General features: G+C 42.4%; 1 long non-coding RNA gene across 1 annotated transcript in view; it reads right to left on the bottom strand.

Moving 5' to 3' along the window:
• Positions 1-12,712, bottom strand: part of LOC146822841 (uncharacterized) — a 380,915-nt gene that overhangs the window by 34,578 nt on the left and 333,625 nt on the right. The window contains exons 5-6 of the long non-coding RNA XR_014962089.1: positions 12,281-12,383; positions 303-425 (exon numbers count right to left, since the gene is read on the bottom strand). This is a non-coding gene — a long non-coding RNA (uncharacterized LOC146822841). The remainder of the gene's footprint in view (positions 1-302; positions 426-12,280; positions 12,384-12,712) is intronic.

The following is a 12,712-nucleotide window of genomic DNA, read 5'->3' as shown; positions in this document are numbered from 1 at the left end:
TTCAAAGATAAAAATAAATAAGTTGTAAACTAAGATTGTGCATGATTTGCTAAGGCTTTGGGCAGCACTAGTGCAATGCAAAGCAACATAAACTGGTGCATGGTATTTATTATCCGGCGTAAAAGGTGTTATGCACTGCAAAGGTAAACTTTTCACAGGGCAAAAAATGCTTTTGAGGCACTTTGTGCTGTTTTTGCATCAAGGGGCAGTTACAGGGGTGTTTCAGGGGGGGGTCAGTTCAAAACCCATAGGTATTGATGCCTCTAGTACAAATCATCTCACCAACAAATCCTCCAAAATACCTCTGCGCCATGGTGCATCTCGCAAGGCAGCCTGTTAGATGGCCATTGCATAGGATAACATCAGCAGCAGGCCAATCTTCATAGATACGACTCTGTGCTGTCTTCTTTATGAATTCCATGCATCTGTAACAGTAAACATTCAAGCGTATTTGAGTTTTCAAAGAGCTTTGTCAGAGGATGCAGTGTAGAGCAGTTCATATTATAAAAAAAGAGAATATATGAAATGTTATAATTCATTTTATTATTAATAATAAAAATATCAATAATACGAATAATAACAACAGCAATATTAATTATATTATTACTGACGATGAAAATAATAATAATAATAAATAATTTCAATAAAGAGAGGAAACATAAGCAACCGTATACGTAAAAGATCTTGCATTCTCAAAGGCAGTGCAGTTGAAACGCTAAGTTACAGTTCACTGTGCAGAGATGTGCTTTGTGAGTTGTAAAACCATCAATATTGGAAGGCATCCATTCCAAAGCTTTGTGAATTACAAGTTTAAGGGGGTCGGATATTATATGCAAAACATGCTTTTGACCTTATTTGCACTTGTGTATTGGTCAGACCCAGCTATAATCTTTTTACAAAGCATAACATGTCAAAATGTAAGAGTTTACACTCTGCCGCTCCAGGCGGAAGACATGAGAGTGGTGTGGACAGAGGTTTCTTTGACTGCTGCAAGGACACTCAGAATGTTCCACTGTTTGAGGGATTGTGACCTCGTCCCTTAAAGCCACAGTGGTCACAGTTCAGGCACATTTTGAAAGTGAAGGCTGGGATGAAGATCTGCTGTCCCATGCAGTCCTCCATCAAGGCATTCTCTACTTTTAAAATGGCGTCACAGTCGGTTTCCTGGCTCATTAATACTCATGAAGTGGACCATTTGCTTCATGTTGTAAAAAAACGATTGTGATACGAGGGCCTACAGCAACACAAAAGCAACATCTCTTTCAAAATGGACACAAACTGATGACAATCGTTAAATCTTCATTCCACTGCAACAAGGCTCTCGCAGTAAAATCGTGATTTACAGCTCGGAACTAACCATGTAAAAATTTACTTTTTATAAGACGACTGAGAAGATGACTTGGAATTATTTAAGATTTATATCTCCTATACACCTTAATATATTATAATTACTAGAACCGTTTACCATTGCGGCAATGTTAACACACCACTGAGGATTTTATAAAGTACCAACATAATACATGCCCAGTCTCAGCCTAAGGTCCTTATTTATGGCAAAGTGACGTAACACAGTGCAGCAAGCCACCTTGCTGCACTGTGTAACAGGGAAAGGACAGGAATGCTCTGTATTTAACAAAATCCGATGCATTACTGACCTTGTTTCTGCGCTGGTGCTGTGTTCACTGCCTAGTGCCAATGCAGGCACCCTTGAAAGGGTGCCAGAGTTGCAGACAGGATTGTTTTTGTGCAGGAAGGGACACATTCCTGCAGAAAAACAATCATGGGAGGCTGCAGAATGCAGCACTCATCGAAAGACCAAAAAAGTAGAAGAAATAAAGATATTTCTCCTCGTTATGCCTCACCTGGGGAGGCGTATCTTCTTGGAGCATTTCCAGGTTTATTAATTCTGGTAAATCTGGAAATGCATCAAAAACCATGGGAATTGCATGAGAACACCCAAGCTACACGCATGGAATTCCTCCTTGACACAGAATAAGGCACCGCAATGATTAGCATCGCATTGCTTTACTCGAGATTTATGAAGCTACTCAGGGCCACACAAGGTGGCCTTGCGTGGCTTCATAAATCTTTTTTTAGAGTTGGGTTGTTCTTGAAACTGCAACGGGGGCTTGTAAATATGTCCCTAAATTTTATTGGAATATTTGTGCTTTTATTGGCTTCTGTGACCTGTAAATGGAACTGTGTCTATATTACCAGATAAACCACAATAGGTGATAGGCTATTTGAACTGCTACTCTTTCCGCTGACAAATACGTTTTAATAAAGCCATTTTGCATGATGTTTAGAGTTTCTTAAACCTGCAATTAAGTACACAAGCTGAAAATTCAGGAATTCAACAATGCAAAACAAACCCTGTATGTTTTTCTGACAGTACACATGTTATGAGAGTGCAGTTTTAAATCAAATAGATGTAGACTGGGTCCACCATTTCACTTGAGTTGTAAATATGCCTGAATATAGCCCGCATTACCTCTCCTGAGCTGTTTTGCCATATCTAATACTAGCCTGTTTTTATGGAGGGTTAATTGCAGCATCTCTTGTGTTTTTGAGTCCTTTTTAACAACAGGTAATTGCATCACCCAATTTAATAGTACTTAATTTACCAACTTCAGAAGGATAGATGAGCTCTTGATATCCAGATTGCAGGGGTGATAGTTTAAATCACAGAGCATGACTCATAACGGTACAATTTTGTGTAAGTTTACTATTTTTTAGTATTCACAAAGTACGAGTTTATTTTACACATAGTAATTTTATGACTGCAGAGACTCTTCAGTCAGGGCGTATAACTCCACACATATGAAGATAGGACAGGCCTATCTTTTTATGTGCAGAGTCTCTGCAGTCATAACATTACTTTTGGTACAATTAACTCTCTTAGGCTGATTCACAAAGGTAAACTTACACTTTTATGTATTTTTGTCACTTTTCGGTATGTGTGGAGTTTTATGATTCCGCACAACCTATACTTAAGTTTGCGGAGTTCTCTGTACCTGAAGACTCTGCAATCGGTTGGAAAACTCCATACACATAAGTATAGGGTGTGCAGGGTTGTAAAGCTGTGCATAGTTTGTCAATAATTTAAAGGAGTATACGTAACAAAAAAGGGTATGTTTAACTGTGTGAATCAGGCTGGTAGTTTAAGAATTCCCCCAAAAATAGTTAACTTATGCAAAAGTGTACGATTACCTTTGTGAATCAGGCCCTGAGTCATCTTACTAACATCATCATTCACAGACCTTTGTCAACTTTCCGACATATTTTATGTGAGTTGGAGGCATGCCAAGATATCCCTCATTATTTCCTTTGACTGCACAATATTGTTTTTAAGCTTTAAAGCACCTTCTGTGGCCTCATTGTTTAACCAAAATGAATTGCATAAGCATGAGGCAGAAATTATGTACGGTACATAGTATCACATGTTATTTACATTATATACCAGGGCAGCTGCATGAAGATCAGACTTCTTTATTTCAAGAACTGAAGTGGAAGGAGGAGCAGGAACCAGGCTGTGCATCTAGGACAGCAGTGTAAATAGTGGAACAACTAATCTCTACATAATGGCAATAATGCAAAATAGAACATGGTCAGACTATGCATAGAGTAAAGCAGAGTGAACACCGCAGGCTAAAGGCGGACAAGCTCAGAAAGGTAAACCATATGTTAATAAAATGGAAGTTCTATAGACTGTAAGCACCAGAGCATATGTTTAAAAGATCAGAGAGGCTGCTCACACCAGGAGATTACTAGATAGGAAAAGTAAGGGGGAGCTGGAAGACAAAGGAGATGAGTCGTATAAAGATGGCACATACCAAGAGCTGGGTTACAGATGTACTATACATTCTCATTTGACGAAACTGATACATTTAAGCCTACAGGAATATTGTACATTGAAGAAAGGGTGAATACAGAATTCATCCTGTATATCATAACATGTATTTGCATAGTGCATTGTCTCTTGCCACTATATAGTAGGTGTCTATTACTACCTGTTAGATTTGGGGGTCTCTAGTTGGCAGAGGTAGGTACCTTTGTCCAAGTAGGGGCCCTTGCGTCTAGTCAAGGTAAGGGGGTACACTCCTAAAATAACCCCTGCTCACCCCCTTGGTAGCTTGGCACGAGCAGACAGGCTTATCTCAGTAATACAGTAATCAAGTGACAATACTACAGATGGACACCACACAGGTTTTATATCAAAAATAAGTATTCTTTATATTGACTTATCACAAGACCACAAATGACAAAAATCCACAATACTGTACTTAGAATGGTAGAATTAGCTTAGTTCTCTTAAGATGGTAAATGCGACACTCAGAGTTCAATGTACCTTAAGATGCGCAACGCAAGACAACGAAAGTGTTGCAAGGACGGTGATGCGTTGAAGCGTTGAAGATCTGGTGCAAAGAAACAAAGATGGCGCTTTCTTCTGGATGTGACACGCTTCCCGGTGATGCGGCGGCATCTGCTGCGACATAGATCCTCTTCTCCGGCGATGCGAGATGTTTCCACATGATGCGAGCCGCGACAGACCCTGCGACACGCTTCCCAGTGATGCGGCAGCATCTGCTGCGACGTCGATCCTCTCCCCTGGCGATGTGAGTTGCTTCCACAACGATGCGAGCCACAACAGGCCCTACGACACTCTTCCTGGTGATGCTGCGGCGTCTGCTGTGACGTCGATCCTCTTCTCCGGCGATGAGCCGCGACAGGCCCTGCAAAATGCTTCCCGGAGATGCAGCGGCGTCTGCTGCAACGTCGATCCTCTTCTCCGGCGTTGAGCCACGACAGGCCCTGCGACACACTTCCCAGTGATGTGGCGGCGTCTGCTGCAATGTCGATCCTCTCCCTTGGCGATGCGAGGCGCTTCGGTGGACCAGCGATGACTCAATGATTCTTCTGCGACATGCTTCCTGGTGATGCGGCGGCATCTGCTGCGACGTTGATCCTCTTCTCCGGCGATGCGAGGCGCTTCGTGTTGTGAAGCGGCAGCGGCAGTTCGGCGACACGCTTCTTGCTCATGAGTTGCGCTTCCATCTCCTTGCGACAGGCAGTCCCTCAGAAAGCCTCGCAAAACAGCAGGCGCTTCCAAAGAACTCTTGGGGAGCTGGTGGGTGAAGTCTGTTGGCCCTGAGACTTCAGCAGGAGGCAAGTTATTTTCTCAAGCCCTTGGAGATCCTTCACAAGTTGAATAAAGTACACAAAGTTCCTTTTCTCCTCTCTTTGGCAGTCAGGCAACCACTGCAGGCCAGTCCCTCAAGCTTAGGGATAGTCTCTCCTCAGTCTCTCTGGTTCCTCTCCTCAGCAAAGTGATCTAAAGTTCTTGGGTTTGGGTCCCAATATTTATACCCAGTTTCTCTTTGTTCTCTGAAGGCAGAGAGGCCTTTGCCTAGTCCAAACCAGTTCTGGTCAGTCCTGGAGCACTTTGTTTACATGACTCATTCTTTCCTTTGATAGAGCCGGGCAGAGACATCAGACGCAGCACAGGAGGTGGAGCCAGCATTGTGAAGGGAAGGCACAGCCCTATTCAGGTCCCAGGTGCAACTCCTCCCACCGATCTAGATGCAGATCTCTCTATTCAGCCCTGTGCTGACTCACCCTGTCTCCTGGAATCCCCCAGCCCCTGTCACTCAAACTCCAGACAAGGAATACACAGCCTAGCAGAGGCAGGTTTGGATGGTTAGACAAGAAAATACCTACTTTCTAAAAGTGGTATTTTCAAACACAGAATGTTAAAACCAACTTCACTAAAAGATGTATTTTATCATTCTGAGATCAGGCATACCAAACTCGAATTTCTACCATGTTCCCTGAGTCAGTTAGGATTATAAGATGTAATAATCAAACTGCAAATTCTGGCCTATGGCGAACAGGTAGCCTTGCAATAGTGAAAAACGAAAATGGCTGTAATTCACTATTAGGACATGCCACACACACCAGGGCATGTCCTACCTTATACTTACAATGCACCCTGCCCTTGGACCTACCATAGGGGTGTCTGATATGAAGAAAAGGGAAGGTTTAGGGACTGGCAAGTGGGTGCACTTGCCCAGTCAGCATGGCAGTACCAGACTGCCCACAGGCTCTGCAATGACAAGCCTTAGAAACATTTTAACAGGCTGCTTCTGTGGGTGGCACAACCAGTGCTGCAAGCCCACCAGCAGCATTTGGTTTACAAGCCCTGGGCACACTCAGTGCACGGTACTAGGGTCTGACAAGTAAAGCAAACCAACCAATCATGGAATCACTAATCCATACACCAATTTACACTAGGGAGAGCATATGCACTTTAGCACTGATCAGCAGTGGTAAAGTGCCCAGAGGCGTAAAACAGCCAACAACAGGTCAGAAAAAATATAGGAGGAAGGCAAAAAGTTCAGGGATGACCCTGCAAAAAGGGCGAAGTCCAACACTACCTAACTCCCCCAGCATTAATCGGATTTGTGGGAACAGTACAATGTAGGCATCAATGTGCATTTCTGTCCAAGCAAAAGCTGTGGTTCCTTTGAAGTCCTACACATGGTGTCTGGAGTTCAACTACCACAGAGAAGCTAGGTTGCGTTAGCACCAGACCATTAATCAGTTACTGGAGATGGCATAGCAGAGTGCAGTCACTGATGAGTAGTGTGTGTGTGTAGGGGTCTCGATACACACTTCTAAGTCTTTCTTCTTGCACCTCAGCAGGTATCTCTTCCTTATGGAACTACCTCCTAGCTCAGATCTGTGTACAAACGAAGCCAGAAAAATACTGATTCCAATCAACAAGGGGCTGCATGTGCATAGAGGGTTTTAGAAATGGTGGAGCAATCATAGAACTCAAGCGATGGAGAGCAAGAAATGTACGCCGCATGTTTGAGTTCAGCTGCACACCATGATGCCCAGGGTTTGGGTGACATACTGGGAGCATTTCCTTCACTTTAATGGCCATTTGTCCTCACACATGATTTAGAGGAAAGTACCTAATGGACAGGTCAGTGGCATGGGCAGTGTGGGCTCTATTCCGAATTCCCTTCACATGAGAAGCTCCTATGACATGGAAAAGAAGTAACTTATCCAATCATTCCTAAAATGTTATTGACCTGCTCAAGTCACTTAGTGCAAGTTGTGCCCTTATCCTCAATGGCTTACTTGCAAACCCTTGCACAAATAACTCATACTATAGGGGAGATACGTTTGTCACTTCTTCTCATATTGTATATGAAAAAGCATTGTGACTAGGAGCTGGAGGCACTGGATTGTATTTCCTATATACAAAGCAGGTTCCCATGCTTCTCCTCCAGCAACTGACTTACAGCCCTTCTCGATGTCGAAGGGAATTGTTATGTGAAGATACTACACTAAGATCTTGAAGCCTGTACTGGAAGGAAAAATGCACTTTCCTTTTTAAAACCTGCGTTTAGTGGTATTAATTTATGTTCTTCAATATCACAGGATTCCCACGAAGGATAGTTTTCTTTATGCTTCATTAACTGACTTTCAGCAAGCATTAAACAGTGTTGATCGAGGCCATATGTGAAAGAAATGAATAGATTTGACATTTTGACACATGGGGTAAAGCAATTATGGCACTCTATTCGTAGAGAGAATTACACATACAGCAGATTAAAGCATGGCTGCGTTTTAGCACCCCTTCTTTTTCACCTGTGTACATCACCTCAGGGAACATCCCTAAAAATGAAAACTTTTCTGCCAAAGTGGGATGGTCAGTCAATCTCAGCCCTAAAGTCCACCGATGCCACAATTATAGTGACCCAGACTGCTGTTGGCCTGCAAAGAGAAATTTTACAATGAAATGATTACGGTTTTATTACTAAATTAAGATTGTTATATTTGTGCCCAAAGCAAAGAGAGGATAATGGCATCTGCATCATGCCAGTATGGAGTGAGTTTAAGTACATTCCAATTAGTGACTAATGGCAGAAAATGTATGCCTGAAATAACATATATTTGCATTATCTGCATTGACAGAGTAAGTATCTAGTCGGGCCGACCAGTGTAGGGTGACCAGATTCTCAAAACAAAAAACGGGGACAGGTCATAGACATAGAAGTAGGACTACGGTTTGCAGTAACCATCAACATAAACGTAGAACTATTTGACAGCTTTCATAGACATAGAAAAAGGACTACAATGACAGCTCCCTCCACAGACCGAGATGAAGCCTTACAGACAGAAAGGGCATGTTGAAGCTTTCTTAGGCTGAGGAACGCCATGCTGCTTGAGCCTTTGGGTGCTTTGAGTAACCAAATTTTGAAAAAGATTAACGTAATTCAATATTGTTTGGCATCATGAAGGCTTGAAATACCTGAAGTTTGGTGGAAGGATTTCCTGAACAGGAGGCTCCAAAATATCTCTTGCCCAGAGCTCCAAAAGTCCATAGGATGGCACAGGGACATGTAACCAGACATGCCACACAATGGCACCGAGAACACATTGATACATATCATTTTGGAATTGCATTTACATAGTGCGTCATTCACTGCTATCTATATTACTATACATCTACCTGGCCGCTTCCTAAACAATAACATTTTGTAAAAACCATGACAAAAAAAATAAAAAATTCCATTGGCAAAAGGCTGGCAGCTCTCAGATGCCAATGGCCAGAACATGTACATTTTCTGCTTCTCCCACTAAGATTGCACCACAGGTTTTATTTCTGCTTTCATACTGAATGGGGAGTTGTTGATTTAGGTGAGCCAAATCTGTGAAGTTACAGTCTGCTGCCATCCTCTCTAGCTCTCACATTCCCTTTAGCAAACCAATACAAAAAGTTTCTGACCTACAGTAAACTCATTGAAGTCAGTTCAATGTCTAGAGTGTTTTATCTTCCACAGCGTGCAATGTCCTGCGCCCTTACCTTCCTGTACTACACAGTCCCACCAGAGAGGCATTGCTAATTGTTACCAACTGGACCAACTCTGTGAAGAATACTTAGTCCAGTGTCTCCAGTGAGCATGATGGGGCTCCAGAGTCAGGGGTAGCATCCCTTCACAGGAGTGGCACACAGGGGAACAGCAGCAAGCTGGCCGCATTTAGAAGAATGCATCCTGATCACTCAATTCTGCATAAGCATACCATGATGTTTTGGTAAATTGCATCCATTTTTAAATGTGAATTTTTGTTGAAAACCGTCACATCTTGGTATTTACATAAAAACAAGTATGTGCCTATTTGTGATCCAAAAATGAATACATGCATTGTATACATATATGTACTTTCACAACATGACAACTAGTATATGTGTGTGGATAGATAGATAGATAGATAGATAGATAGATAGATAGATAGATAGATAGATAGATAGATAGATAGATAGATAGATAGATAGATAGATAGATAGATAGATAGATAGATAGATAGATAGATAGATAGATAGATAGATAGATAGATAGATAGATAGATAGATTCTCCTATGACATAACTTCCTGTGACAATAATGTGCATTGCTTATGCTAACCCATACTTTTTTCAGGATTCTGGAACATTCTGCAACAGACTTTATGTTTCTGAAATGGCTGCAAGGACTTCAACATGACTACAGCTTAGCGTGCCAGGAGACATGCACCTTTGAGGGTCCTCTTCCTAATCTTGAGAGGCTTTTTGACAATTGCCTCCAGCAAAATGCCCAACCAGATATTTTACTATTTTTGATAGGATAGGACAAACTACTGCATACTCTACTCTAGTACCCAATTTGTACTAGTGATGTATGTGGTGTATGTATGTATTGTATTTTCTCAATCTTGATAGTGAAAAGAAATAAATAGGGGGAGGCCTACATGGCATCTACAAAATGTGTAATGTTTTTTCTAGACGTACCAACCACTAGTGTCAGGGCCAGCTGCGGGGCAGGCGATGCCAGCCAGGAGGGAGCTGATGCGGCAGCTGCTGCAGCGGTGGGTGAGCCATCAGCAGTGGCGGGTGGTGGAAAGTTGTATTTACATTCCTTACTTATTGATGATAGTTACAAAGTCACTACAAGGGTGTACACACTGTACTGTTGAGAGAGACTAAGTTGTTGTGAACAACGGTTGAAGAAGACACCCTTTACTTAACATTAACAATCGCATTAGCGGCGGGAGTTGAGTAACTAATGTCCTCTTATATCTGACTTCAACTCAGCTGGGAAAGTTTTATGAAGAAGATTAAGAGTCAGACAACCTTAATGAATGTGTTGAACTAAACGGGAAAGAAGGATGGAAGGAAGAAGGACGGGGGACATGTAATATATGACTGGCAGAGAAGGATGCGTGGGATGCATAGGTGGCTGATTGGTGTCGGATGCATGGGTGGTTGAAGGATGGGTGGAAGGTGAAAGAAAGGATGCCTGCCTGGGTGGGTAAAACTGTATGGGCTATAGAAAGAATCCTCCAGGGGGGTTTCATGGCTCAAACTCAAAGGCAAGCAAGGAAGGATGAATGGGTGGTGGTTAACAAAAATTACAAATGTATGTTGGTGGCGAAAGGTTTGTTGAGAGGCTATTTAAGAAGAATGATAGCCATGTTTACTTTAAATGGATGGATGCCTGGATGGTACAATCATCATAGCATAGGTGGAGACTGTCACTGGATGAAGACAATGTAAAAGAAAAATAAACCGTGACAGAGTAGCAAAGCCAAGGAGAATAGAATAAGATTAGAACTAAAAAAAAGAATGCTAGAAGAACAAGGCAATGATCAATGGAAGAATGACTGGGAAGAGAAACAAGGACTGTATTTTTCAAGGTTTTTGATTCAAGGTTGTGTTTCAGAAGACTCCCTTGACTCACAGTAGTTTGCAACCACAGCATATATATTGTGTATGTATGTACCCATATCCACCCGTTATCAAGCGCCTCTCTCCAACTCCGAGGCCCACTCCCTACCTATGTCATTTTCAACTGTGTCAGCCTGCCATGGGTCTTTTTGCTGCATGGTTAAACAATTCTGGTCATCCCATATGTATTCAATGATCATTTGGATCAGATATCATCTGCCTGGGTGAAAGTGAAATTGAGTAGTTGCCATTGTTGTGACAGAGTATGGCCATAATATAAAAATAAGATAATTGTGTAATTGTAGACTACAGCTGCCCCACCGGCAGACAGTAGTAAATAAAAATAACGTGAGTCTGCGACACGAGTATGTCTGTCTAGGGTACAAACTGACTGAGCTGGCATGCCTACAACATTAATTTAGCTAAACGAGAGGGAGAGATGAGAAAGACTTGTCTACTCCATAGTGCCTAGTAGTATTAATGCATGAAACTCCCACAAATGTTAGAGGCCGAGGAAGTGGGAGGATACCACAAATGTTATGTACTGTGCTTGCTAGTGCTACTGTGCCACTATGTGTATAATTAATTTTGTGTTACTGTTTTGCTAAGAGTATTGGTTACAAATGTATTTTTTTCTTTCTTGATATAGCTACTCTTTCCCAACCAAACAGGAAGGAGTTAGCAGCCATGGCCCAACGCCGTAAGCTGGAGGCCATCTACACAGCATATCAGGAGCTGGTGGCTCTGGCAGAGGAGGAGGAGGAGGTGGCAGCAGCTGCAGCCTACTCCAAATGCTCCGGACCCCAGCCAAGCCCCCCCAGTGGTACGGCACCATGGTCTGGCAGCCGCCCTCTGCACTTCATTGAACACTGTGGCTCCCCATATCAATGCAACTGTAGAGCATTCAAGCGCCGCATGGTCCTCCGGATGGCACACCTAGAGGAGCGGATAAAGGAGGTTCTGGAGATTAACTGGGGACTGCTAGCCCACCGCTAGAACTCTGTTGCCTTGTCCCCTTTTGAATTATTTTGGGGTGGGTGGTAATTGGGCGTTGGGAAAAAGTTTGGGTTTATACTTACGGACAATGGACCTTTGGAATGGACATTGGATTGGACTCTTATCTTTGGACATTGGGGTTAGGGAGAGGGGTGGGTCAGGTGTTGTGGGTTTTTCCATTAGCCTATTTTGTTAGTGGAATAAATTATTTATACTTACTTTATGTATAATATAAATATTTTTGGAGGGGGGCACTCTTTTACTTCACACGGTTTCTTTTGCTGCTGCAGGACGGCAGACAGTTTTTGATTGAAATAATAATCTGTTGATAGTGTATCACACCAAAGATGGATGTGGTCCCCTCACTTGTGACCTGTCCTACTAGTACTGTCAGTCTCTGCTCCTAGTCTATGCAGTTTGCAACTGGATTCGGAAGGGTGTGGATGTGTGAATTAATGAATTAATTTCCATATCATTAATTATGCCTCCCCCAAACTTTTTCTCTTACCTGTGGCTGATGCTTATTTATACTTAGACAAAGCAATGGCTGCATGGTGATGATAGTTTGGTTTCCCAAGTTGCCATGGTGGTGGTGGTAGTAGTAGTAGACACTGACAGTAGCATTTGCAAAAAAAGAAAATGAGACAGTCAGTCGCCTGAGGGAGACTCTGGAACGAGTAGCAGAAGTACAGTACACAAGAAGACTGGCAAACAAGAAACCATGATGATGATGAGCAATGCTAAAGTAAAATAGAACATAATGGTGGCGGGGATAGCCTAGTACAAGTTACAAATTGAAGTTAACTCAACCTATGAAGTGGACATCATAACCTTTAGTCTCACATTCCCTTTAGCAAACCAATTCAAAAAGTTTCTGACCTACAGTAAACTCATTGAAGTCAGTTCAATGTCTAGAGTGTTTTATCTTCCACAGCGTGCA

Source organism: Triturus cristatus, chromosome 5_2 (assembly GCF_964204655.1).
Source record: "Triturus cristatus chromosome 5_2, aTriCri1.1, whole genome shotgun sequence".
Classification (NCBI taxonomy): Eukaryota; Metazoa; Chordata; class Amphibia; order Caudata; family Salamandridae; genus Triturus; species Triturus cristatus.
This window is presented reverse-complemented; position numbering and strand designations above follow the sequence as displayed.